At 40.8% G+C, this 27873-nt stretch overlaps 1 protein-coding gene across 3 annotated transcripts in view; it reads left to right on the top strand.

Annotated features, from left to right (window-relative positions):
• gulp1a (GULP PTB domain containing engulfment adaptor 1a) overlaps nt 1-27873 on the top strand; it is a 78902-nt gene that overhangs the window by 5614 nt on the left and 45415 nt on the right. For 2 of the 3 annotated variants that reach the window (XM_038720069.1, XM_038720072.1), the window contains exon 2: nt 26456-26541. The exons of the other annotated variant lie outside the window; for it this stretch is intronic. The gene's annotated coding sequence lies outside the window, so the exon portion shown is untranslated. The remainder of the gene's footprint in view (nt 1-26455; nt 26542-27873) is intronic. 3 annotated transcript variants of the gene reach the window in all.

Below are 27873 nucleotides of genomic sequence, written 5' to 3'. Positions count from 1 at the left end.
TGTTTTTACTCTTTCGATAATTGAAAAAAACTGTTTCAGATTTTCAGCTTTTCTATGATAGTAAACTGAATATCTTTGGGTTTTGGGCCATGTGTTGGACAAAACAAGCCATTTGAAAATGTCACAAAGGACTTTAGGAGATCATGACCGTGAATAAAATAGTGATTTATTTAATTATTTTCTGACATTTAATGGTCCAAATGAAGTATGATGTTAATTTAAAACTCAGTATAGTTCAGTATAGTCTTTAGTTAGTGTAGTTTTTGAGCTGGGTCTGTCACTGACTTGGCGTTCCAGTTCAGAATCTACCAATCAAATTCTTTGATTGGTCAAAGTCAGCGAGAAAACATAACTAAAACCAAATAAACAAGTCTGTATCATGGACATTTTCTTGTCTGGACAGACAAGTTTACAGCAGTTGGAACTGCTCCCTTAAAATGCCAAATGAGTCAAGGGCAAATAAATCTGCCAAATAGGTGAATGAAACAAGGTGCTGGTCCTAATGAAAACTTTCAGTGTGATTAATGAACCATCTTATTGGCCTTGCTCCTTGGATGCCACATTACAGAAAAGAATGGAAATGGCTTTTCTGTAGAACTCTTCCCATAGTTGTGCCTTATTGTATCCACAAAGCATCAGCATTTACTGCCTCAGTAGTGCAGTCGTTACGATATGTTTTTAGTGTTATGATCTGATGAAGCTTATAAAACACACAGGATGAGTATATTGATTTCTTCACAGTACCTACATATGCAATATAAAGCTTCAGTCTCATTGGTAGTGCTTTAAAAGGTCAGCTGCAAATATGGTCAAAGTTGAAATGGCTGGCTGGGGGATAAACTGAATTGTCAAGAGTTCGTGCTGACACTGAGGTAGGCAGGAGAGCTGTGCCACAGGAAACAATAGGTCAGTCAGTGCAGATCTGTTCTGCCTTTGATCAGGGTCCAAGCCTTCACATGTGCTTGATTGAGAATCTCTTCTGTGTGTAATGTGGGGGGACTCATTAGTTCCCATAGCCGTTAACAAATCTGTAAATTACACACAATGACTTTTTAATGATGATGATTATTTAACATGCATGTATTTAATTGGAAGTTACATACTAAAACAAGACAGCAGGGTGATGGCCGATATATAATGCTGATATGATTCCAATATCCCATGCAGAGAATAATCTTATATACAAGGTTTTGATACATAGCTTGCCCCAAATAAAAAGCAGACACTAAGGCTACGTTCACTCTGCAGGCCAATGATTTTTTTGCTCATATGTGACTCAGATCTGATCTTTTTATGTCAGTGTAAACAGGCCAAGCGAAAAAACTCCACATAAGCGAACACATTACATTTATTCATTTAGCTGACGCTGTTATCCAAAGCGACTTACAATTGCTATATATATGTCAGAGGTCACACGCCTCTGGAGCAACGAGGGGTTAAGTGTCTCGCTCAGGGACACAATGGTGGATGGGTCACAGTGGGGGATTGAACTCGGGTCTCTCATACCAAAGGCATGCATCTTATCCATTGCGCCATCACCACCTCATGTCATAATTTGGGAGAAATATGACTCGTGAGAGGACAATGAAAAACGGGATTTTCCCGCGAGCTAACCGGAGCTATGTTGCTCCTTGTTTACTTCCGTAGCCTGCAACAGCGTGCTGCGTGTGACGTCGTGTTATTCTTCTGCGCATGCGGGTCACTTTCAGGCCGCGGACAGTTCACACTGGAGTCTGATATGGGCCACATTTAAACTGTAATGTGACCTGTCAAACCAAAAGAATTGAGGGGAATTGAGCATTAAGGCCTGCAGTCCGGACGTAGCCTAAGGGACAGCTCCCGCGATCGAAACGCTGTTGCCAACTCTCTACCAGTGGACACATTTCCACCGTTGCACAGTATACATCGTCATATCGCCCAACCCTAATATTCTGTTCATGTTAGCCATATAAGCTAATTATGTTAGTAGCCTGTCCAGTAAATCAGCTGGCTGATATTATTAGCCAATATCAGCTCATAGATGATGGTACTGGCATATAGTTTTCATAGTGTCAAAAGCCAGCATTAAGGGATCCTAATTAAAAACCAAAACCAAGTATACCATACTCATATAGCCATCCTGATAATAGGAATGATCCTGTTTCAACTGGAGAAATACCAAACAACTAAATGGTTAAGATTAAAATTAAATTCCTGTTGGGCAACTCATTGGTCTGTAATTTCGCACTACAACATTGTCGAGCGATACTAATGATTATTACTTGGTTTATAGAATAATGATAAATATGCACCACAAGATCTAGTTCTAGAGCCCAAGGTGATGTCAGTTTTCACTTTCAAATAATATATAACAGAGAAAAGCAGTACATTCTGTGTACTTTTATGTGTACCTTTTGCTTGAAAGATGACTTGTGGGATTTCTTGATTATCGTTGCACATTCATTTTCTGGCAGTCAGTTAATCGACTCATCATTTAAGCCCTAAACTTTTCAGCTCTTACAGTAGTAAACATTTTGGTTGAATATTTCAAACTGCCATTTGGATATTTCAATCGTGTCACTTGAAAGTCATTTGCAGCAAAAGGTGAGTTTTGTAGAGTTAACTCTTACTCTTAAAATTAGTGTCAGAATCTAAAATCTCTTTAAACATTGGGTGCTTAGACAAATGAAGAAAGTGTGCTTTTGTATTAATAACCATCTCTTGCCCATTGACATTTGGTGTTAGGGACGGGTCAGATTGATCTTGTAAGTAAATGACAACTGAGACAAGGGAAGCCTGTGATGGGAGAAAATGAGCGGGCGAGCTGATGAGAACAAAGCTCCCACCAGTCTCATTACATTACTGCTTTCAAACAGTGATTTCAGACTCCCTCTGATTTGAGGCAAATCAGAACCGCTGATTTGATTTAATGTGGTGTAAATCTTCGTCTCTGTGTGCGGCGCTGCATGCTGTGTCCCGTTTCTGCCTCTCTCTCTCTTATACATTCTTGCCCTGCTTGTCTGAATCCAGTGTATGGCATTTGTAAATCTAAAATGCCTCCAAAATTGTAATTAGTCATACATTTGCAGATGTTTAGCAATTTATTTGCTTTAGTCTTTTAGAGTGGTTGTCCGTATTTACACAGTGAAGTGTTTAAATGTAGTAACTTGTGCGTGTTTTTGTGTCATTGAAGGTTGGGTCACAGCTGAATGTCAATGAGGTTTGCTTGTCATAGTTTAGTCTTACATTTTGATTAATGAAAGTCTCTCCACAATGTAATTTCCTGATGAATGTGCCTCTGCCTTTGTAAGAGATAAGCTGATGGGATGAGAAACATGGCTTCTCACAATTAGTGCTCATAGCTATCAACATTTCGTAGTCAGTCAGTCACTCAATCAGTTAGCAGTTTTGATCTTTTGCATCGTTCCTTATACCTTCGTCCTTATCTTGGCAGCGAGCTCCCTGACATGTTCACAGGAGATGACTTTTAATTTGCTGTGGAAGTCAACATTGCTAAACTAACCACAGGGTGATGTGTATTGTTCGCTTACATTGTTTGAGTACATTTGTATTCCTACAGCCCTGTGCATGATCAAGACCCTGTGGCAGCTTATTTGACTCAGGACTTGCCCCTACTGTAGTGCAGACTAAGCTATCCACACTTTCACTTCACAAACATTCAATGTAAACACTTGGAATGCACAAAGCATCTGAAAGACAACTATGGGACGTCCATTAAGAAGTAAATATAACTTTATTTCTGTGGCTTTAGCTGCTTATCAGCATACATATGGAGGTTGGCTGTACACAGGACAGGCTACTCCATCAGAAGCCTAAAGCATACACTGCATCATTAATACAGTACATATGGAAAGTATACCAATCTCCCATTCACTTGACTTCTGTGGCTTTTGCATAGAGGATGTCAGATTTAAATATAAATGAACCGTCAAGCCCTTGCCAAAAGAGTTCACACTATGCTGGCTGTGCCGCCAGGTAAATCTCTCTGTACTCTACTATGTTATACCGGAGTTCTGTAAATCTGGTGTCTGTGGCGACATTCCCACACTGGCAAAAGTGATGTGTTTTTCGCCAACCAGTAATGGTTGGTTTATCAGAGCTGAAGGGGGGGCAGCGGCAGCTCTGTATGGCAGAGCCTATACGTCAGCAGTGAGCTGTCAGAAGGGGGAGACAAAAGTTCTGCACTGCAGGTAATATAAAACTCCTCATGTTAAAAACTATCTATTCATTCCCAAAAATATTCAAGTAAAAGTAAGAAAAAGTTTCTCTATTTGTAGTCTGTATTACAACTGTACAGCTTAACGTAGTTGTGCCTTTACTTTAATCTGATTGGCTGCTGAAGACTGCTGCCTATGTTCAGCTTTCAGAAGTTTGACAAAAGAGTTGCCAAGCTTTTGAGTTTTGTTTCACTGCTGAAATCAACAGACATCAAATTCACCTTCAATTGACATTTTACTGAACACTATGTAGACTGTCAGTCAAATTGGCAAACCACCTAAACAAACTATGCTTTACTAGAAGGCTGAGAAGGTTATATTTCATGTTCATTCTGACCGCACATTCTTCTTTGTATCAATACTAGTGTATGTGTGGGAAATTGCATGTTCAGGGTTTTTGTGTACATTGTTAATACATCTGGGCTCTGGTCTCAATATGTCTACATTTTCTGCACTTTGTTATCGGGATGCCACACAGTGAACTGGCTAGATGAAGATTTGCTGGTGACAGGCGCATGATGTATTTTACGCATTATTTCTGTGACATTTCTCTTACGGCGTGGGTATCCCAACCATATGGAAATTTGGCACAGCAGGCCCCTCCGTGTGCCGACCTGCATCTCTTGTTTAGTCACATGTCAGATTACCAATAAAACGCACAGTGCAGATGAAAGCCTCGGATATCTGCATTTTGTCATAGCATCACAGATTGTGTTCAGCATCTATGGAGCTGACAGAAAGCATTTAGAGCTGATGGCTCTGAGCAAATCAGACAGGGAGACAGACTAACGCTGTCGGCATTGGTGTTCCAATTTGGCTGAGGCTTTATAACGCATGTCTTCTTGATCCACCACTTCCAAAGACATCACTGGCATACGCCTGTCCAAGGCGTCCCCAGTTAATTCAAGAAGCCATCACGTTGTGGGCGAAAACAGACCGCTTTTTATGGCCCTTTTATTTCTTCATGAGTACCATTAATTTCATGGGCCAGGCCTCAGTGCTTTGCAGCCGGAATTTTTTTATCCGCTTGAGACAACATGACTGCATTATCCTCTTTCTGGTAATGAATTGGCAGGAGTTATGTGTGTTTTATTGGTATTGTTTAGCACTTCAGTTGGGTGGCCGATTCCTCTGTTCATTCTCTGAGTAAACTCCATATCTCATCCTCGCAGGCCTGAATGGCTATTTATGTGTTCTAGATGTTTTGCCAAGGCTGCAGTCTGGAGTAAAACTCATCCTCCTCAAGTACATTATTTATTTTCTTCTACACTATCAGCCTGGAAGCTTCCTCCATAAAGATCATTCACATTAAGACTAATTAGATTTATTTAGGCTCAGTACAATGCCGCCTCCCTGTGCAAACACAGTCATGAATTCACTGTTATTCTATTGCAGTTTGTGCTCTAAGTGACTACAACATAAACCGTCTTATCCCTTTGACATATACTTGGCTGTCTCAGTTCTATCACTTTCTTGTGGTTTGTTCACAGAGACAAAAAAGCGAAGAACTGTTTGACAATGTCAGACCTATATACAGTTTTCCTTTGCGTGCAGTGAAATAACAGTCCTCTGAAAACAAAAATACTTCTGTGTTGTGAAAAGCTTCTTGAGTTCTTTCCCTCCTCTTCAGTGCTTTCCGTTGTACATTTTCTCTAATCCCAATTAGAAGAAGTATGGGGGGGGGGACACATCATTTTATTGTCAATATCGTCATATTGTTGGTGAGATCTACCCCTTTCTCTGGTCAGACAAACAAAAATAATTTAAATAATAATTTAAACACAGAATCATTAAAGGCTTAATGAACAGGATTTTCCTAAAAACCAATATATTGACTTGTACAAAAACTTATCCCTCTCAATCCTCACCTATGACTCACAAGAAGTGTTTGGCGGTGTATCTACAGAGACCCTACCCTCTTCATGTCTTTCCTTATTATTCTGCTGTGAGCGAGCAGGGAGTGAGGTCGGGACTCTATAAAAACAGAGCGACCAGGTTACATCGATGTCTCCGTCCTTGTCCTCTGCTCTCTGTCTGTGTCAGGGATGTAGAAAGAGCTGCAGGTCTCTGTGTCTGTATGAGCGAGGGCGGGGCTGAGCTACACACATGCAGAGTGTGTGCTTCGACCACATTCACACTAGGGTTGTAACGATACACCAAATCAACGTTTCGGTTCAGACCTCGACTTGTGAGCCACGGTTCGGTTCATACCTCGGATCCTCCCCCCCTCAATCATGACTGGACCAAAATAGTCACGCAGCTGGAAGTATCTTATCATTTGTTTTTTTTTTTTTTGCTTTATCCAGCTCACCAGCTTGGTTGGTGGTTGCTTGGAAAGCTTGCCTGGCAGTGTGGCTAAAAATGAGGCCTGTGAGTAAATCGGGTGTGTAATTGCCACACTAACAGCAGTCCGGGTCAGCTCTTTATGCAGAGCTGAGATACAGACCTGAGGTTGGCTCCTGACAGACTGTTGATGCAAGCTTTGCTGGATGGAGACTCCGTGGACCACCGCCACAGCAGTCAAGATCATTACCCAGAAAGAATTATAAAATGAAATTGCGGCTGAATTATATGCTGTGCACACTCCCCATTTAAGATATAATTACTTCTCCCGTGTCTCAAACTACCACTTTGAGAGAGGAGATTGTTCTGCAAACTGTGCATCAGCCCTAACCATCTCTCGCATGGAACCCTGTCAGATTAACCTTCCACGCTGACAACTCCACAATTATGTGTGAAATAAGCCCACTGTAAGCAGCTGATTGTGTCTTAGCAACACAGTAGTTACAATCTGAAATGTATGTATGTTATGTAAAAGTAGGGCTGTCCCCGACTACAGATTTCCCCAGTCAACTAAAAGTCATTAGTTAAAGACAGTAGTTGACATATATTTGGGGGTATTAGAAAATATTTTGAGTTCCAGGGCTGAGAAAGAATGTTATAACATTGTTATCTCTACTATCCCTGCTACTTTACAGAGAAATACAAACCCATAATATTGGGCCTGAGTACTGTATTCCCTGTTGTCTCGGAGGCTGTGTTGGGTCCCAGTCTGTGTTCACTTGGAGGCCTGGTTCCCTTGCTCCTGGTTCTGGTACTCATTCCGGTGCGGCTCCCTTGCGGCATTCACAATGGGTCCCTTGCCCTGGGCCTGAAAACCTTTTCCTTCCAGTGGTCCAAAGCTGCTGTGCTAGTGATGTACCAACACCAACACTCCCCTGGTAGTCTGAACTCCCAGTCCGGGTAAAGTCAGCTAATAGGACCACTAACTGAGCTAACTAGCTAATGGCAGATAGAGTTAGCAGCAACAATCCCTTGATTCTTTCGTCTGGGTTGCAAGGTGCCGCTCCCGAATGGAGTTTGAGGTTTTAGTTGTTGTTTTTTCTACAACTTCCAACCAGAAAAGATTGTTAAAAGGTTTAGTCAATTATTAGGCGGCTGCCTTAATTTAGTTAGCCCTAATAAGTACATAGACCTTTGTTTATCACATTATTCTTAATTGACTTACACTATACTGCCAAAAGTTTTAGGACACCCCTCCGAATCATTGAATTGAGGTGTTCCAATCACTTCCATGACCACTGTTGTATAAAATCAAGCGCCTAGGCATTCAGACTGCTTCTAAAAACATTTGTGAAAAAATGGGTGGCTCAGGAGCTCGGTGAATTTAAGCACGTTACTGTGATAGGTTGTCCCCTGTGCAAGTCCATTAGTGAAATTTCCTCACCACTAAATATTCCACGGTCAACTGTTTATGGTATTATAACTAAGTGGAAGCGATTAGGAACAACAGAAACTCAGCCACAAAGTGGTAGGTCACATAAAATCACAAAATGGGGTCAGCGCATGCTGAGACAGTGCACAGAAGTCTCCAACTTTCTGCAGAGTCATTAGATACAGACGTCCAAACATCTTGTGGCCTTCGTCTTAGCTCAAGAACAGTGCTTAGAGAGCTTCATGGAATGACTTTCCATGGCTGATCAGCTGCATCCAAGCCTTACATCACCAAGTGCAATGCAAAGCATCAGATGCAGTGGTGTAAAGCACGCCGCCACTGGACACGAGCAGTGGAGACGTGTTCTCTGGAGTGATGAATCACGCTTCTCTGTCTGGCAATCCGACGGACGACTCTGGGTTTGGTGGTTGCCGGGAGAACGGTACTTGCCTGACTGCACTGTTCCCAGTGTAAAGTTTGGTGGATTATTATGGCTTGGGGTTGTTTTTCAGGGGTTGGGCTTGGCCCCTTGTTAATGCTTCAGCATACCAAGACATTATGGCAGGGCTCGAGACTAACAGCGTCCTGTCGTCCTGGGGACGATAGAAAATGTGTTTGGGACGAAGAGAAATATTCTGTAGGACGCCTCTAGGACGAAAGGGATTGTGTTTATTTATTACGCTTAGCAAATGACAAACTGATCCGACCGAGCGCTGACTACAACGGAGGCGCTCGGTCGGATCGGCCGGCTGCTCACCTGTCCCCGCGGTACAGGTCCATCTGTCCTCTCAGTCACAAATGGTTTGTTGACCTCTCAATCGCGCTGTGTAGGCTAGCGTTAAGTGCCACACATCAATCTTGTCACACAGTGAAAAACAAATCAATATTCTGATAGCGACGACTAGTGGCGAGAATCCTCTCGACCCAGTTGATGAAACTCTGCATACGGCGTGATCGTAAAGTAACCCGTGCACTCTGAAACGCTGCCAGCTGACTCGCTGGTAGAGTTTTGCATTATAAACATCTAAAACCTGAAGCACAATCTGGCTCTGTTTGGGACTGTGAGCTGCACTTTATCGGAGCTGCAGAAGTTAACATGAGGATTTGCGCCGAGATGTCTGCCTGATTGGCAGGGATGGTTTCAGTTTCTACCTCTGTGCAGTCTGAAGGGGAGCACAGCAGAGTATAGGTCAGGTAGACTTAAATAATGATGTTAGTCTCATAATATTTTTGATTTTCTTCTGGACATGTCAGAGAACACAGATATGTGCAGAGTCCTGACCCCAACCCGATAGAACACCTTTGAGCAGAGACTGCGAGCCAGGCCTTCTCGTCCAACATCTGTGTGACCTCACAAATGCGGTTCTAGAAGAATGGTCAAAAATTCTTTCGATGCTTTCCTTTGGTGTGAGAGACCCGGGTTCAACTCCCCACTGTGACCTGTCCACCAATGTGTCCCTGAGCAAGACACTTAACCTCTTGTTGCTCCAGAGGCGTGCAACCTCTGACATATATAGCAATTGTAAGTCGCTTTGGATAAAAGCGTCAGCTAAATGTTAAATGTACATTTTGGCTCAGTTGTTATTTAATTTGCATCATGACACCACAAATATTTTGGCCACAGTTAACAAACTGTAGGCCTTTTATACAGATTTTTATATTGGAAACCCACGTACATTCATCTATGGGTATTGTGACTTTTGATTTTTTAATGACATACTTGCAGAGTAGTCTGTTTCAGGGAATGAAAAGATGCATAAATGGAGCTCTCACAGCTTTGTCTTTTTATAATGGACTGCCATTTCCAGAAAAGGCCCATTCTTTAATCACTTTAGAAACCCAAAACACTGCCTTCAAACTTCCCTTGACGTGAGGAAAATTAGAAGTCAGAAATTTCAGACACTTAGTCTTAGGTCTTTAGTCACACTACTGTGACCAAAAGGAGTGCCACTACTTGGGGGGAAACAAAATACGAGGGGATGGTCACGCTCTGCATCCCTGCTTTAGGCGCAGATAGCCTACATTTGTATTGACTTATTTTTGGATACCTCAGCTGACCAATGTTGTTGTTCATCTGTCAGTTTAAGATGTATCGTAGCCAATGTCAACATGTGGGAATGCCCTCCAGACTGAAGTTTGTCTTCATTGACAGTTTCTCATAAAATGTGTACAATAAACAGGCTTTACTAATGCATCTTCTCTAGCTTCCCCCCGCACAAACAATAGGTATTCAGACTACTGTGATCTTCACAAAGAGCACATTTTTCCCCGTCTTTATCTTGACCTTTAAAAGCCGATGTCCCGACTTTGTCATTTGGTTTCCACCAGCTGGGCTCATCCCTTTTCCCTCCCAGGCTTCTTTCTTCTCCCAGGCTTTGCTGTTTCACCCCTGATTGTGTCTCCTTCATCTGTCACCCCCTCGCTGTCCGAGAGGAACAGACAGAGATGGATGCTAATCACTTCGCCTATGTGCCCATCCACCCCACTGCCTAGTCAACAAGCTCAGCCCAGGCTCCCCCTGCTACTCTGAGTGAGCTGCTCTCCTCACTTCTAACACCACGGTCACTGTTGGTAAAGTTGCTGTGCCCCATTATTGTAATCACTGCACCTGACATAAATAATGATGCACACAAAAATAAAAAAGAAACAAGAAATGTACGTGCATTTCTAGTTTTTCTAAATCAATACCTCAAACTAAAATACATATCAGAGACCTTGTTTGTTTCAGCAGTCTCTCTGATGTGAAATACAAAGTGACTTTCACTGGCCTCTAATTTGCTATTCATGAAGTGTTTATAAAGTGCAGGAAATGAAACACACACAGAGTCAAACATATTAAATATTGATGTTTTGTGGCCCAAAACCATTTATTTACTTAGCTGAAAGACGAGGTGCTGGCTGGGAGAGGTCTCCTGATGAAGCTACCTCAAAATAACCACTTTGATCTCGGCGGGTCTCATGTCGGGTTTGTTTTCACAGATGGCTTTGTTGTGTTTATGGCTGTGGTTTGCTGCTTATGATAATTGCTTGAAATATTTCTGGGTGGCTGATTAAAATTCATGTTGCACTAACTATTAGAATTGGGTCCACCCCATTCCCAATTCATAAAACCTTTTGTAACATTCTGTTTGGATTATTTGGTTAAAGGAAATGCTTTTTTGACGTGACATGCAGTATCACAAATTTAGTTTTTAAATTTTAACATTATTATTAGCTTTGTGGTTGACATTTTATTTCTAAACATTGTATTGTGCTTCTCTGCAGTCCTGGTTTGGAATTCAGAAATCCATTTTCAGTAATGAGCTGCTGAATTCCTTTTGTCAGGAAACATTTCAAGCAATTAAATATTGATGAAAGTCAATCACATGGCAGCTGGAGTTGGAAATTAACTTTCTTTTCCAAAATCTACCAGCCACTTTCTTATTTTAGTCAGTGTGTAACTGCACGTGGAAAAAATAAAATAAAACAAGATCTACAATTTTATTTCACAAATGTTGATAGCTGAACTCGAAACACCCCTTCCTTCAGTGCTCCCTCAGAAGCTCCACCTCCCAGATTTCAAATCTCTCAGGTTTCTCAGGATCACACGGTCATAAAGTGTAACCGAAGGTGCCGGAGATCAGCGACAGCTCCACCTGGAGTCGTGGAAAAATATGTTGGAGATCTAATTTAGGCAGACGTTTCACAGTTTTGATCACCTGAAAATCACCAAGGATGACGATGTAGTTTGCAGTGCTACAAACTGCCTGTGACTGTAGCGGAGTTAGGGACAGTGTTAAAAGTGCAATACAATCCATTTCAATCATAAAACATAAAACTTTTTGCTTTTTCAACATAGTGACCACCCACCAGTGACCAACATTTCACACCTGTGAGTTTATAAAGAAAAGTTACGAAAATTAAGTTACTTAATTAAATACTTCATCAAGAAGTAAATACTTCATGCTGGTGTATATATTACACCAGCATGTAAATATATTAAATCACGCTTCTGTTCAAAGGCTACTAGCAACTTTTAAGGTGAAATGTTTTTTGCATGTTACTCAATGCATGAGTTGATGTTGTGAATCAGTCAACACTCCTTAAATGTCACTATGACAACTTTGACCATTCCATTTGTTTTTTATTGGCCCTCTTGAATGACATGCACTTTAATGCTGATTGTGCGTTCAAGTGCTTAAAAAATGTGTAGGAATTTCAACCAGATTAGAGAAAAAAAGTGGGGGCGCGTCATTCTGGTGCACTTCGGCAGTACTGCTCTAGGTTTGTGTGTCCCCGCCACCATGGCCGGAAGATTGAGCAAGTTCCTCCCGCCACTACACAAAGTCCTAGGCAACTACAATAGCGTTATTAGCCTCAAAGACAAAAACAGCTGAGCGGTGGTGAGTTCCCAGGCCTTTTCCGATTTTTTTGTTTTGAGTTGTCAAATTCTAAAAATGTATGGCTACAAACACATTATTTTCATTATCAGTTAATCTTCTCATTCATTCCTTTGTTGTGTAAAATGGCTTTGGAGAGGCTGAGGACAATAACAATCTCCAAAACAGAGCTCTGCCTTTGAAAAGTAGAGTTTCCGAAACATTCCCCACAACAATTGACCTTCCGACAATGAATTATGGGATATTGAGGGCTATAAAGTTATAGCTGTTACGTGCCACACATTCAGACAAATGAAGGCCACATTCCCTGGAGCCTTTGTTTGGGGTTAGGTCAGTTATGACATATTTAGTGTAGAAATATGGAGGATCCAGTCCATGATCTGTAGCACAGTTACAGTATCTTCTCTTTCTTCAGGGGCCACGAGCTGGAAAATCTGGAGCTCACTGAGTCTGATGGTAACCGAGTGTACAAAGCAGTGAAGTGTACTGACCTGAAACTTATTCAACACTAGAGCTGCATTGATTCAATAGACACCGCCCTTGCGGAAAAGTGCCACAGTTATTTGCCCCTTTTTATTCCTGAATGCTGATTCATCTCAGCCTGGAAATGATGAGTGATGAATATGATGAGTGATGAATATGAATGGAAGCAGCACTGTCAAAGATCACGGCATTGTTCATTTGTTGGAGAAGTCAGCAGTGAACCCGAGTATTTTCAGTTTCATATGTGGACTGGTCTAGACTAATATTAAAACTGTAATGAGTCATATTTTTTTAAATAAGGCAAGAAAGATAGTTTAAAATTCACAATTCAACCAAACTCAAAAGTAAAAAGTATTCTCACAACATATTCAGCTATCTGCATCATGCTGTTCACACTACACAACTTGCCGTCTTGTGACGGGAGTCTTGAAGTCATTGTGGCGTGTCAACGTGACTTATCTGTGATGGGGTCTCACACCACACGAGCTGACAGCGGCGACGCTGGTCTCCAAACCACGTTTTGTCAAGAAAACACACGTGAAATGTGAAACGGGAAATGACGCGAACCTCTACATGAAACAGCTGTTGTATGTTTATAATAAAGATAGCAATTATAAAGACACAAAATATGGGCAAAAGAATTGATTAGCGCACGCAGGTAGCAGGGATCGTCTGAGCTAAGAAGTGTTTTGCAGTGAAAAAGTAGCTGCCTGCTCTTGTTGGCTGGAAGTGGATGTCGATGCTAGATATCTGGCAGACGTCGGCGACGTGTCGGGGAGCCGTTGATGCGTTGTTGAGTGGTTCACACATAAGGACTGGCGACCGCAGATCGACCGCTGATTTACCCCTGATCACAGCCTGACGGTCGCCGAGCTCTCCGCCGACCGTAGTGTGAACTAGGCTTAAGTCTCCCCTCATGATATTCAGACCTCCTTTATGATAGAAGTTAAGGGGAATGTATTATGAATGCTTTTTTTCATTATGCCATGAAATTTTGTTGGCAAGTGGTCATGTGATGACATTGATTGATGTGCACATTTGAATAGCTGCTCGCGTCACAAGCCAGCAAGGAGGTTCCATTTTTAGCATAAAAACTACATTTTTTTTCTTGATTACAGCTACTGTACACTGTTACTCAGACTATGGCGAGGCTGCCTGGGGTATATATACTGTGTATTATAATGAATTATGTAGGTGGCCCACCTACAATATGCTTAATGCTACAATATATGTGCAAGAGATAACAATTGGTTTCCAAGTGGGAGCTCAATGACTCCTTCAACATTGGGAAAATGATTTTCACTTGGTTTAGATGCTCTTATTCTGCCCCGCGGGGAGTTTTAGCTCTGTGTGAGAACTGAAGAATCCTGACCTCTGAGTTGAACTGCTAAATCAAGATAAGCTGGAAGAAGTCTCAAGATGTGTTTCGCTTGCTTAGTTACCCTCAAGGCTATTTCCTGTCACAGCTACTCTGTACTCTGACAGAGAGGGATGGCCCCATGGCAGATTGTTTTGGCCACTGGCCCATACATACATTGAACTTTAAAGTTGGCATCAGGTCTGTCTTTCTTTGCGTGAGTGGAATCCACTCCAATGAAGTTCACTTCATGAGTCTTCCATGTAGAGCTGTTCAGAAATATTATGAGGCTGATAATTTGAGCGTCTCAACCGCATCGTTTGAACCATGTCAACATTATGGTTATTTGTTTGACTCACAGTGGGGTTGAGGGTGCAGATGAGGAAGAGCTGGTACAGCCATGGTGCCATGTTTGGTCTTGTAAATGTAATGCTCTGTATTTGTATTGTGCCTTTCTGGTCTTTGTGACCACTCAAAGCGCTTTTACACTACATCGCATTCACCTTTCACGCACATTCATACACTGGTGGAACAGCCGCCAGGGGAAATTCAGGGTTCAGTATCTTGCCCAAGAACACTTCGACATGCAGCCTGGAGGGGCCGCGGATTGAACAGCCGATATTTTGATTAACGTGCAACCCGAAACATGATATGCAGAAGAATGATACTGTCTAAAGATCAACACTGTGAAACATGATATACAGAAGAATGATACTGTCTAAAGATCAACACTGTGAAACATGATATACAGAAGAATGATACTGTCTAAAGATCAACACTGTGAAACACGATCTACAGAAGATCAAGAAGCCGTTTATTCTATCTCACTAATCACTGTCATTTCATAAAATATTACCAGTGCATGGCCATGGAGAATTAAAGATTTACAGTGTTCAATGTTAAACAACTGGCTCCACCGGGTAAAGTGGTATTTGTTTTTACATTTATACAAAACAATTATGCAAAACAAATCGCTTTCAAAAATGCACTTTACAGTAAAGTAACTAATGAGGTTACTTTAGAGAAATAAAAGTAACTAGTTAAAAAAAAAATCAATATACTGGATATTGAACACCACTTTAACGAGTTACATATAACGGTAAAGGGTAAAATGAAAAAGCCAGCAGCTATACCCTCCTCAGGATGAAACCCCTATATTGTCCATGAGGATCCGGAGAGACTCTTCCTGAAAAATGTATGCCCCCATGTGCGGCAGCGTTGTAATCTGCACATCTTTGGCTGTTGTTTGCAGCATTATCTCTCCACCACCGTTGGCATGTCTCAGCATCTCTGTCAGACGAGGGCTGCCCTGGCACAGGAAGAACCGGTAGAGGAACAGCAGGTACCATTTGGCTGATGTCAAACATCTGTCTGGGGTCCTGTGCCAAACACTGGTCCAGAACTTGACATGCCTGCTGTAATTGTGTTGAATGTGTTCCTAATAGTAACAAGATACATAGTGAAAATACATGCGTCGAAGCGTTGCTGCATCCGGTGTTGTTAGTGGGATTCCCCCGGACAAGCTCCAGCTACAAGACCGCGCCTTCGACCGTCTAAAGTTTGGGAGTATTTTAGACAGACGCTCAACAACGTGTTGCTCCGTGAACTCTGTGAACTGGAAATAAATAGCTTCACTGCAGCACAACTGCAGTCCATGAATACGTGAAACAGCATGAACACGTGAAGCGAAAGCATCCCGGAGCACAAGCATGGTATCGGCACGAGGACACGTAGTCCTCTAAACTGTATTTTCTGAGGATTTCTTCATCGCCTTCATGTTGAAAATAATTTCTGCCCCGCTGCTGTCATGGTTACACCGTGTGTCAGCCAACGTTCGGCCGTTTCATAGTTTCTCTTCATATAATGTCTACGTATGAGCGAGAAAACAGCTGAAAATAACATTACAGATCTGTGACTGTCTGCACAGTCTGTGAATCATTTCACTTGTTTTCTTTACCCCACACTGATGCAGAAATACATTTGATTATCATACTGCATTACACAATACTGAAATAAATCTGTCAGGAACATTTTAAAATTTTAAGTAAAGTGGCCTAATTAATGTCTGTTCTAATTATCACAGCATATCAGTGACGTATTCCAATGTGCTTCATCAGGATGATTGAATAAACTATTGATTTATTGATTTAGAAATGTTTTTGATATTTATTTTGGATAAATTGGTATGTTAATCGAGTAATAGGCAACTTTTTTTTTTCTTTAGAATACACAAAATTAGTCGTTAGATTAATTGACTAATGGAAAAAACATTCGTTAGAATAATCAACTTGAAAAATGATCCTTTGTACAGCCCTACGTTGCTGGAGCCTACATTCAGAAACAACAGAAAGTTACTGTTAAATCAAAGTTTGACATTTTATTTTTTTTAAATACACAGGTTCTGGAATGAGGACCAAGTATCTAGCCAAGGTATAGCCAGGCAATAGTCACTGTAAAACATGTTAATTCTAGCTATGTGGAGTATAGTTGTGGTTCCTTCTCGCCAGTAGGGATGCCATGATGTATACCTGGCCTCTTCAGTTGCCATGGTCACAGCCTCCTCTGCAGGGCTTTGGAAGCAGAACTGTATAACAGCACACAGAGGGAAGGGGAGGCCATGTCTTCTTCTTTACCTACTTATTAGTCTTACCAGCTGCACCTTTTAAGGTAGACAATCACACAGCTGGCCAGGTCACATGTCAGACGAAAATTTTGCTTTAGTGTAGGGCTGGACGATATGGACAAAAATGTTATCACGATATCTTTCGATATCGATAATTATCACGATAAGTATCAAATAGTTTTTTCTTTCAAGTTTAAAGGCTGAGTGAAAGTTGAAGAAACCTGATGGTTAACTATGGTTTAAACTTTTCTTTATGGTCAACACTTGATGTCAAACAGTGGATCACTTCACAAATCTGAGATAGAACATTCAAAGTATTTATGATAAAATCTTAAAACCTTTTTCAGTCCTTTTTCCTCAACAGAATAAACATCTTAAGAAAAATTAAGTCCTAATTCGTGTATGATTCATGTGAATAAAATCAAACATTTATTGAATATTAATTGAGCAGTTGTTATATTGTGATTGGAAAAAAATTATATTGCGATAATTATTGTTATTGTTTTATTGTCCAGCCCTACTTTAGTGTTTGCTAATGACACATGGCCTAAAACATCCCCTAGATGGGATTAGATAATTGAAGCCATAGATGTGTTATTGAAATGTTTTTATATTCTTAAATTTAATATAAAATATATTTTTTGTTTTACCAGGATTTTCTATTTGAGCACACAAATGCCCAGAGGGTTCTTAACAACTGAAATATGTGAAGTAAATGTTCCTCAGTTATTGTCAATGATTTTCTACTTAATGTTCAGTATCAATAATTGGTAAGAGGTCCACTGCAAGGACGGGGAATCTTGTGCACAGATGGCTTTAAAAAGAAAATGTTTCTAAATGTAACAATTAATTGTGATATTGATTTCAGGTCACATCGCCCACTCCTCCTTCCTTGCAATGTTGCAATCATAAACTTTGTTTTCAGGAAATGGTTTACCATAAAACAAGCATAGTGTAATCTATCTTTCTATCTCCCTTTGTCCCACTTCTGAGCTTGCAAACACACTACAGTATGGGAGTTGCTCAAAATAGTGGCACACTTAACACTGCCCTGCTCTCCCTTACTGAGATAATGATAAAGATAATGAAAACTGATGAATTCCCGTCACAGTGGCCTAGACCTAACATGTTCCTGTCAAATCCAAAATGAAAACTGAAGTCAGCCGTCAACACACCACAGCTGCTGTGATGTTTGCAAAGGTCAACAGACTGAAAAGGGCACTTTTCCCAGAATAGATTTAAAACATTCAGAGTAAAAGGCAGTTTAACCTCAAGAAGAACCAGTTAAGTGTAAATGCAGGAATTCTGAGTCAATAATGCGAGAGTGTTAAAAATGCAGCTTACCCTCTCTGTGACACTTTGCAGATTTAACACACTCAAGTGTATACTTCACTTTTCTGACAGGTTTATAGCACTGAATGAACTCAGTTTTGGTTTCATGAAGAGAAAATAATGAATAGATATTTTAATGATTTATTCTTCGGTGTCCTTCACCAACCTGAAGATTTAGGCTGTTTTAAGCAACTGGGACATTTTTCCCTGAGCGTATACTTAGAGGCAGCTGCCTTTAGTTGGCCTGTCTGTCACTTGGGCATCACTGACTCTGAGTTTCCTTGCCCATGTTTTATATATATGTATTTGAAATGTTTGGATTATGCAGCCTTGTGCTATTCAAGGAGCATGACTCTTGGTCTATACAATGCTTTTCAGTTCAGTTTTTCCATTTCCAAAAGAAAAAATAATATAACAAATCTTACTTGAAACAAGTATAGAAACACAATTGTAAAGCTGGGAGCTTGTTGCAGAAGAGTGCTGCAAAAGAACTGTATGTTCTGTGTTGAGATGAGAGGATTTTCAGGAAGCAAGCTTCACAGTCAGGAAGCCGGGATGACCAGAGTAGAACGCCTGTGGTGCTGGATTGGTAACTGGGTCCCAGGAGAGGTGGGGATATGGAGAGATTCTGACTTAAAGATAGACCGCCTAAGCATACCATTTTTCAATCCATTTAAACAAAAATAATGTGTTTAAACAGACAGCAGTTTGTATGTGACCATGACTGCAAGCAGGCAAGCAAACCTATGTGTGTAGTACATTTTGTACTAGAGGGAAATACAACTACATAGAAAAGCAAAGTACAGACTGTGATTTTGCTTTTTCTGCTAAGTAAAAAAAAAATCAGATGTAATAGGAAGCTCATCCAACCACAAAACAAAGTTCATCAAAAGGAGAAAAAAATAAAGATTTAAGCTTAGGTTTTCTTTTTAGTTGCTATTAAACTAGGTTAACTTTGGAGTACGTCGAATACACAATTAATGAATGTAATGCTAATCTAATCTAGCGGAACAACTAGAATCACAAAAACTAAAAGCACTGACTTTTGATTCCTCAGAACACTCAGGCATCTCGTACCAGAGCTAAGGGCTTTGATTCATTTCTGAGAAGACTATCAGAGTTACTGTGCTGCGAGGCCATGCAGGGCTTTTTGACAAGTCAAATTTTGTAATTAATTCTGAAATTGCCTGGCAGCCAGTGCAGTGATCTGAGGCCAGGTGTGACGTCCTAAGATGTAAGATTTCCAGTCGTTTCAGAAAGTGGCACGTGCTTATGTTGAAGTGATAAAGCCTCACCCTGGAAAGACGAGGAGGTGGAGGTGGACAGGTGGGTCAGCAAAACACACCACAATTAGCCCCTAACCATGACGACAAAGCTCCCCTAACCCCACTTTTTCAGTTTATATCTACATATTTATCCATGAGAGTATCAGATGGTGTCGTCAAGCTCTGCTCTGATTTGTCCAGCTTCTGTATCACCTGAGTGATGCATGTGTTTGTGTCTACATTTTGCCTGTTCTGCTTTGTAATGGTGATTTGATAATGCCTGACGAAGATGTCTGTTAGATCGAAGAGTTGTTCTGTTAAATAAAAATAGCTGGGAGCTATTCTTACAGTGTGCGGCTCTTTTGTTTGATTCTTGCCTTCGCTTTGCTTCTGGATCAAGCGCCTGTTTTTGGATGTGCGTACCTGAAAACCCTAAACCTTAACCACAGAGTTGTCACATCATAAAACATGTATTTTTTAACAGTGATCTGAGACTGTGTTGGAAGGCACGGAGTAATGATGTCCTGCCAATAGGAGCGTCAGATCAGAAAACGCTTGTTTTTTGGCATTTAATTTCTAGGACTTGTTGCAATGAGTAGAACACTGGACCTATGTGAATCGCTGAGAAAAAGATGTGGACAGTGATTTAAAGGTCTGGAACCAGGATGTGTTTGAGAACTGGAAAGGTTTTTTGGTATCGGGCAGATGTGGGTTATCCCATTGGTATGTTTTAACAAATCAAATCATTTGCATGCATGCACACTCCTCACCTTTCAGTGACATTTGCCGTTTTGAAACCAAAATGGGTCACCTAGGTGATTTGTGCAGATCTGATGAGAGAATATTTTTGGGGGGGGGGGGGGTCATCGGTCGGTGGTTATATCTACAGAATACACTCTAGCATGAGCTTTGCAAATTTACAGCTGCATATGCCTAACCAGTCGTCTCTCGTAATGGCTAAACCTGACAGCTGAACACGTGAGGACATAAGACAAAAGTAAGCTAGCTTACAATATTAACTGTCCTGTCAGATACAGTAATGTTGTTAAGATAACTTTGGCCACTGTTATTACCCAATAATCTCAGCCGAGCTAATTGTTCATTTATGGAGACCAGAGGCAGCACAGTAGGCTACAAGTAAGGTAGGCTAACGTCAACAGGATAAAAACGTGTCGGCATCGGTGGGGACGCTGGGGTCATGTCCCCACCACACCTCACCAGTCAGTAACTTTAACAACTTCTTGACACAGTTTCATTTTGGCGAAGTTTTCCGTTCTCTTGTATTTTTAGATTTTCAATTGTCACCTGCCACCTGAACTTTGTGTTTCCCTTTCACATAAATAAAAACATTTCCAATTTTAAATTAATGCAATTTTCACCAGAATGCAGGAAATGTGTGTAATGCTCAGATTTCTCTGACCCCCCCAACTCATATATTTCAGCATTAATTCTTTTCTATAGAGTAGTGTTAAAATATCATCTTGTCTTGTTCTTGTGACTCAGATATCGTGTATCATCTGCTCTCGTGAGCTCAGTGTATCATCACACCCCTAATCCGAGCCCTTATGTCCCCACCACTTCTTTAACACAAAGTGACGCCCTTTGGTGTCGCTACCTTCCTCTTGTTGCAGCACACAATTGCAAGTTATCTATACGAATACAATATGTTCGCTTAAACAGACCCCTCTGATCTGCTTGTGTATCCGTCTAACATTTTTTACTCCTGACCAGTTTGCATGCCTGCATTTGGAAGGCTGGGAAAAGTGTTTGTGTAACTGTCTCCTGCCTCTTGGATCAAGGAAGGGAAGAGAGGTCGTCTGGAGATAGCTGACTCATGGACCATTGTCGGTCAGTGGTAAATATCATTATCATAAATACAGCTCAATGTACAAGTAGGAGCAGCTGAGCAGACAAACCAGCAAATTACTGTATATAAGCATGAGTTTAGCCATGATTTTGTGTTTGTTTTGATGCGGGAGGTGACATTAAGCGGACACACGGCACCAACATAATTAACAAATTAATGAAGATGAAACAAAAATTCAATAAATCCGATCTGATAAGCATTCCACAGACCTAATGTCAAAGCAAAGCAAAAGCATCGTCTTTATTCATTATCCAAGTGCTTAATTGGGTCAGTAATAATTAAAGAATGTCTGCATAACATAAGCTTAATTAGATGATTTCATGTTTCTTCCCCCACTGAAGATAAGACTGTTGTTTACCCATGTACTGATGAGTAGACTCCATCTTGTATTAGCCACACAGTAACCATTCTTTATCAGGTAAGTTACAATTAATGTAATTAATTAATTACATTACATTTAGCTGACGCTTTTATCCAAAGCGACTTACAATTGCTATACAGGTCAGAGGTCGCACGCCTCTGAAGCAACTAGGGGTTAAATGTCTTGTTCAGGGACACAATGGTGGATGTGTCACAATTGAACACGGGTCTCTCACACCAAAGGCATGCGTCTTATCCACTGCTCCATCACCACCCCAACAACAGAATGCTCTTTAGTCGCAGCAGTTCTGCTGTTAAAACATACAGCAGTGTCTTTTAGTTTGACTTGCTCAGGTAGCTGCTTCCGTAACTGTCAACACGACGACAAAGCTTTGAGTGTAACGCTCAGCCGGGGGTATTTGTTGTCTGTCGAAACCCTCAAACCACTAGAGAAAACAGAAGGATTCATTTACACGCTTTGGAGTGAAAATGTTTATTGCGCATGGTTGGCCTGGCTCAGCAGAAGCCGAGATGTGGAGTGCTTCTGCATTTACTCCAAATCGAGGAGGTGTGCTGGTAATGCTTTATCAATAACGCAAATCCCCTTGTTGCATTTGCTTGTCAGCCAACGGTCTTGCTGTGTGCACACTGGGGGAGAACCTGATTAATTCTGCTTCGCTCGCATGGAATTACAGTTCAACCCAGCTCGACTGAAGTTGACATGGAATATCAGTTAGTGTTTTAACTGGGTCAGGTTGTACATTAAAGCCGCGGCTCTTCTAAAAGCACACCAAAGATGATGCAGTAGGGTTTCGCTGCATCAAAAATCTGTGAGTGTATTGTGTGTATGGCTGAGATGCAGTATAAAACATGAGCAACAGTATTCGCACATCTTTATTTATTTCTCAGCTTTTCAAAAGACTTTTTCAGACCTTATTTTATTCATCAAATGTCCAACTCAATTTTCTCCTCCCTATGTACACCGAAGGACGCCTGCCTCTCCGCTCCAACCCAGGTGATGAAAATATTTTCTGAAGTTTTTGATATCATTCATCACATTTTACTCAGACATGCGTATCTGACCACATATTGAATATGGGTTTATGTCACCCATTAATGTATGCATACACCCATGACCGTCTGCGTAAATGTATGCATGTTCACAATGTATTGTATGGCTTTTAGTCTATGTGGCATAGTCGTGGATATTATATGCAGGTGTTTAAATGAGGATAATAACTGTATGTGAAATGGCTGCTGAGCACACACGTTACGGCTGTCATAACTGTACAATGTATGGAAGATCACAGCTTTCAGTCATACCCCATGATCTTCCGGAGGAGGAGATTTCCATTTATAATAACAGCACTTTTATTTAGTAGCACAACAGCTACTAAATGGACCTTGTGGTTGTTACAGAAGGAGTTTAATAAAATGCCATCCACTGAAAAAACTTTGACCTGTTGTACTCGCAGCACTTATCATCTTTTGAGGTGTTTTCAGCTTTAGTTTTTCATTCCAAAGTTTTGGGATATGTCTGATTCTCTGACCGTTTCTGATGCTTCTTATACTGGACTTCTGGCAGAGTCACCGCGTCCCAGGGCGTCAGCCGTAAAGCCAGTGAATAAAAGAACCAACATGAATTACGGCCCAATTTCAAAAAGACTTTTCCATTATCATGGATAATAATAAGTTTTAAAATTAAACTTATTATTAGGTTGAAATCTCCAGTACAGTATTTCCTGAGAGCTGCATATCCTGTACTGGTCACGGTGGTATTATTTAAAGCACACATAGCTAATATTTTCCCATTGTCATTTAGTGCTGCAAGAGCACCATGAGGGATGTGCAGTTTAGAAAGCCTAGGAGTCAGAAAGTCTCTGCTTGTTATTTTTGAGCAACCTATTTTCTCTTTCTATGTTTCAAAGCTGATGCATTTTGACTGTGTGTAGTTTCCCTGTGTAGGTCAGGACGCTGCAGGTTTTAAGATGCCAGCTTTGTACCTTCTGTACACAGAACCTGATGGTCTGCTCAGTGCAGGCAGAGCCCTGCCCCTAAGGAAGTAAGATGGACCGGCGCCAGTGTGGTGCTATCTGTATGTCCCCTGACTCTTATCTACTACTTCCAGCATGGGCTGCGCTGCATCTGTGCTGCTGCCCGCATGATGGTGCTTTTGTTATCAGGAAACTCATGCTTTAGAGCCCAGAGGGAAGCGATGTGTTCAAGATATTTGGAAAACTTTATTTTTTTAACGAGGATTGTTAAATAGGAGTGTATGATTGTAGGTGCTGCCCACCATGGCCTCCATACATTGAAAAGCACAGTCTCCACACACTGATACCCCCCTAACCCCTTCCAACCCTTCCTGGAACTGGAGCAATGTGAGGAACTGCGAGCGATGTGTTATTTCATCACTCCCTTCACTGGAAATATTTTATATTTTATTAGATGTCTTATACTGGATTTACTTTAGTATTTATTAGTATTAGACCTATTATAATCATCTTGTTAGATTATAATCCAATTCTCTGTGATCTATCTATTTTTTTTTTATTACAGTTTTCCCTCCATCTACTGCAGCCTGAGCTGTCTGAGATGCACTTTAAAGTAAAAGTAGAGGTTTTTATTCATTTTTTTTAGGAGCTCTTTGTTGTTTCGTTGACTTTGAGCTGGGTTCATATTTTGGGGTCTGTAAATCTCTTTGAGTCATATGTAATTTTGGACCACACAAATAAACTTGACTTGGGATTCTACATCAAGGCTTGTTTCTTGGAGTTTGTTTTGGAGTCGACTCTCTGCCGAGCTGTCAGAGCTTCTCTAAGAAGATTTAAACAGTAGACCTCCCTCCTTCATAACCAGTAACCCACCCTGTCCTCGAGACTTAAAGCTTGTCATTCCCAATGTATCTTAATTAGGATTTTTGGGTGATTGGCTTCCACTAATGAGAAGAAACCAGATAAATTAATTTCAACTGAATGGCGCTGTGATCCTTTGCCATTTTCTTTCGGCATGTTTTTCTAACATGCAGTTATTAAGGGATAAGTCATGCAGCATAACCTGAAGCCTTTCACAGGAGGGTTGATTGCTTGCCCACTAAGTACAGACCAAACTATTTACTGCCATGGCATTTATACTACTACTCATTTAAATAATGTGATTGTTAGCAATTTAACCATGTAATGGACTTATGTTTCAGAATGTGCGCAGCCTCCTAAACACCTGTTTTCTTTGGTTTTCTACCCAAACTCATTGCTCGAGGGGGAGATAAAAATAACAGTTGTTTATTTATCTGTTCTCCTACATTATTCATTTTATTATATACCGTGAGATGACAAAAGGCACCCACTTGAACAGATCTAACACTGAGAGAAATGCTGAAGAAAATCCATTCTGCGTTATTCCTCAGCTGGAGATGGATCGGGGAAGTTTGATCGTGTCAGCTTTGTTTTTGCAGAGATAGAAATTACATTATAGGGAGGGAAAAGATTTGAGTTTTGGAGGATATTTATTCTCAATAAATAATAAAAATAGGTTCAGTCTTCCATCCATCCATCGTCGACCGCTTATCCTGCGTACAGGGTCGCGGGGAGGTTCAGTCTTATAGATTTGAATTAGAGTTATTCAACACTTTAAAAAATAAAAATAAATTACCTTCTTTTCTACACCATTGCTGGACCGCTGCGACTTTTCACCGCTGGTAGTGATTCTTTCTTTTTCTTTCCGTGGTTGTCAAATTGTTGCTGATGTATTTGACTTATTAACAGTGCTACTTGCAGGTCAAAGCAATAAACTATATGAACTCCAAAATCTCTGTGAACACTTTACACTGACAACTTTGCATTATCATTTGCCTCACATGCTCTTTTTAAAATGTCCTGATGTGTGTGTGTACATGGATGATCTTCAGCAGTATATATCAACCCAATCTGACATACAGCACTCAGCTCAGAGTTATGCACACTCTGTGCCCTTTACATCTATCTCTGAATGTCATATCCCACAAATTCCTCAGGCGCTTTCAGGATAGCTGTGCAATACTACACAATAGAACACTTTGGCCCTCATTTATCAAGTGAGTACAACCATTTTAAAAAAGGACACCTTCCAAGATTAAAGTACTAATCTGAACTTCCAAAATGCTAAAACTAAGAGTCATGTTGAAAGACACTTGAGGAACTGATGGTCTAACAAAGACAAAAGAGATATCGCTCTCAAGTGAATGGAACTGAATGGCTTTTGATTTCAGATTTACCAGAGAAGCATTTCATTGATTTTTTTTTTTCCCTCCAACATAGCGTTTTTGATTGGGGTTGATCAATATGTTTGTTTGCTTTCTTTAAACTATTAATAAACACTGACAGCTCACAAATCTCCACAGCTGACACAGCGCTGTAAATCCAATAGCTTATAAGAATAAAAACTGCTTTGTAGTGTTGGACAGGAGGCACATCTTAAAGATTTTCCATGTGTGTCAGCACAGAACTGTCCTGTGTGTCCCCAACAGTCATTTATATCTGTGCTGTCTGATCCACACTCTTCTGTGTTGGCTGGACTGACGGGGGAGGTGAAGCACCTTGTAAGTCGGGACTTACCCTTCTTTCTCTTGTCAGAGGTCGGTGTAGCTCAGTAGAAAAATCTCTTATCAGCTTGATGGTGGAAACAAAAGTTGCCCCTTGTATCTGTCACAGCCTTAATTGCAACTGAAATGCGTGGTTATTTCCTTCAATCTACAAATGAACTTTTCTCACGCCGAATGAAATGAATAAATTGCTGTGAGCTGGACTTGCGGCAGTGCTCCCTCATCTCTTCTCATATTTTTTCTCAAGTGTTTTTTTCTTGTCTCTCTCTTGTCTACAGAAGATGCTGCGCTAATGAGCACCCATCAGCCTTTAGATGAGTGAGGCACAACAAAGAAACCTGAACATCAGCAGCCCACAGTAACAGTAAGGCCTCCTATCTGCTACCTTACATCATGAGCATTCAATATTTAAACCCCCGTACTTTAAACCCCCCCCTCAGCCAAGATCCTCCCTGTGCATATGCACCTGCTTATTGTTCTGATCAGTGATTTCCTGTGTGATTATGGGATCAGGAGACAGCTGGTGGCATATGGTAGCGCTCACACATACAGCTCTGACACACATTCAGCTGTGTATATTCTTGTCAGGGTCTCTGCTTTGTGATATAACGTAGACATGTTGACGCCATCCTGTTTTTATCTTCTGAAAATGTATTCATACTTGGCAGTGACATTTCTACTTTTTACTTTAAAGCATTCAAATTCATACAGTATTTGTATATATCGCAGCATGTAAAAGTAACTCTCCGTGTACCCTCGCTCAGTGGTTCCCGAGTTTTGTCTGTTTAACCATGAAACCCCCTCATAAGGATTTTCTTTTCATGGCTCCCCCTCCATGTCCTGTTGACCAGCACGCATGACACATGTCACATACTGTGTGATATACTGTATATGAACTAATCATTGTTAAGTGAAATAATATAAGCCACACATGGCATCATGCATTGTTTTTCATTTACCTATCTTGGTTGCTTAATATATTCAATATCTTTGAATAGAGAAGTCAGCTTAAGCGGCATCATTACCTCATCGGATAGCTTTTCCTTGCAGATGAAGCGCTCAGGTGTTGACAGCTAACTTCCCCTGTCCACATAAAGCCGTGAGTAGCTTTCACTGTGGGCTCGCTTTTGGCTATGTCAGACTGTTGAGGGCTGAGATGTAGCGCCATATCTCTGAGCTCCGTTTACACTGACAGATCTTTCCATCGCTTTTTCTGATTGCTGTGCACCTGGAAGGCTTGTGTGCCAGAAAATGTGTGTTGTGTTGCTATGACAACCAACAAGTGTGAGCTGTTGTCACCAGTTTTAGGTGTGGCATATCTGCATATATGGTGGTTTTGGTGTTTATTGCTAATTTCTTTCATACATTTGAAAATGTAATATTCTAAGGTAGTTAATGAAAATGTTACCCTTGTTTTCTGATGCGGTGAAATAAATAAAAATAATAAGTTAATAATAAAAATGTACAGTCAGCACTAGCTTGGGGAACAGCAATGTTAAAATGTTTGCACTTGTGCAGATACAAGCAAATCAAGCCATGCACCACAGGGGTTGAAGCTTTGATGTATTCCTGCATTGAGAATGGCGGTGTCGTCGAAAATGTGATCAAAGTTACTTTGTTTAGTTTTTTTGGCCAGACTTTACATGATTGGTGTGCCTCCGTACCAGCACCTTCTTACAATTTAAAAGAGGACACT

The sequence above is a fragment of the Micropterus salmoides genome, unplaced genomic scaffold (assembly GCF_014851395.1).
Source record: "Micropterus salmoides isolate LMB-PRFRI ecotype aquatic unplaced genomic scaffold, ASM1485139v1 Ms_hic_scaffold_15, whole genome shotgun sequence".
Classification (NCBI taxonomy): domain Eukaryota; kingdom Metazoa; phylum Chordata; class Actinopteri; order Centrarchiformes; family Centrarchidae; genus Micropterus; species Micropterus salmoides.
Note: the sequence above shows the minus strand (reverse complement) of the source record. Positions and strands in the feature narration are given on the sequence as shown.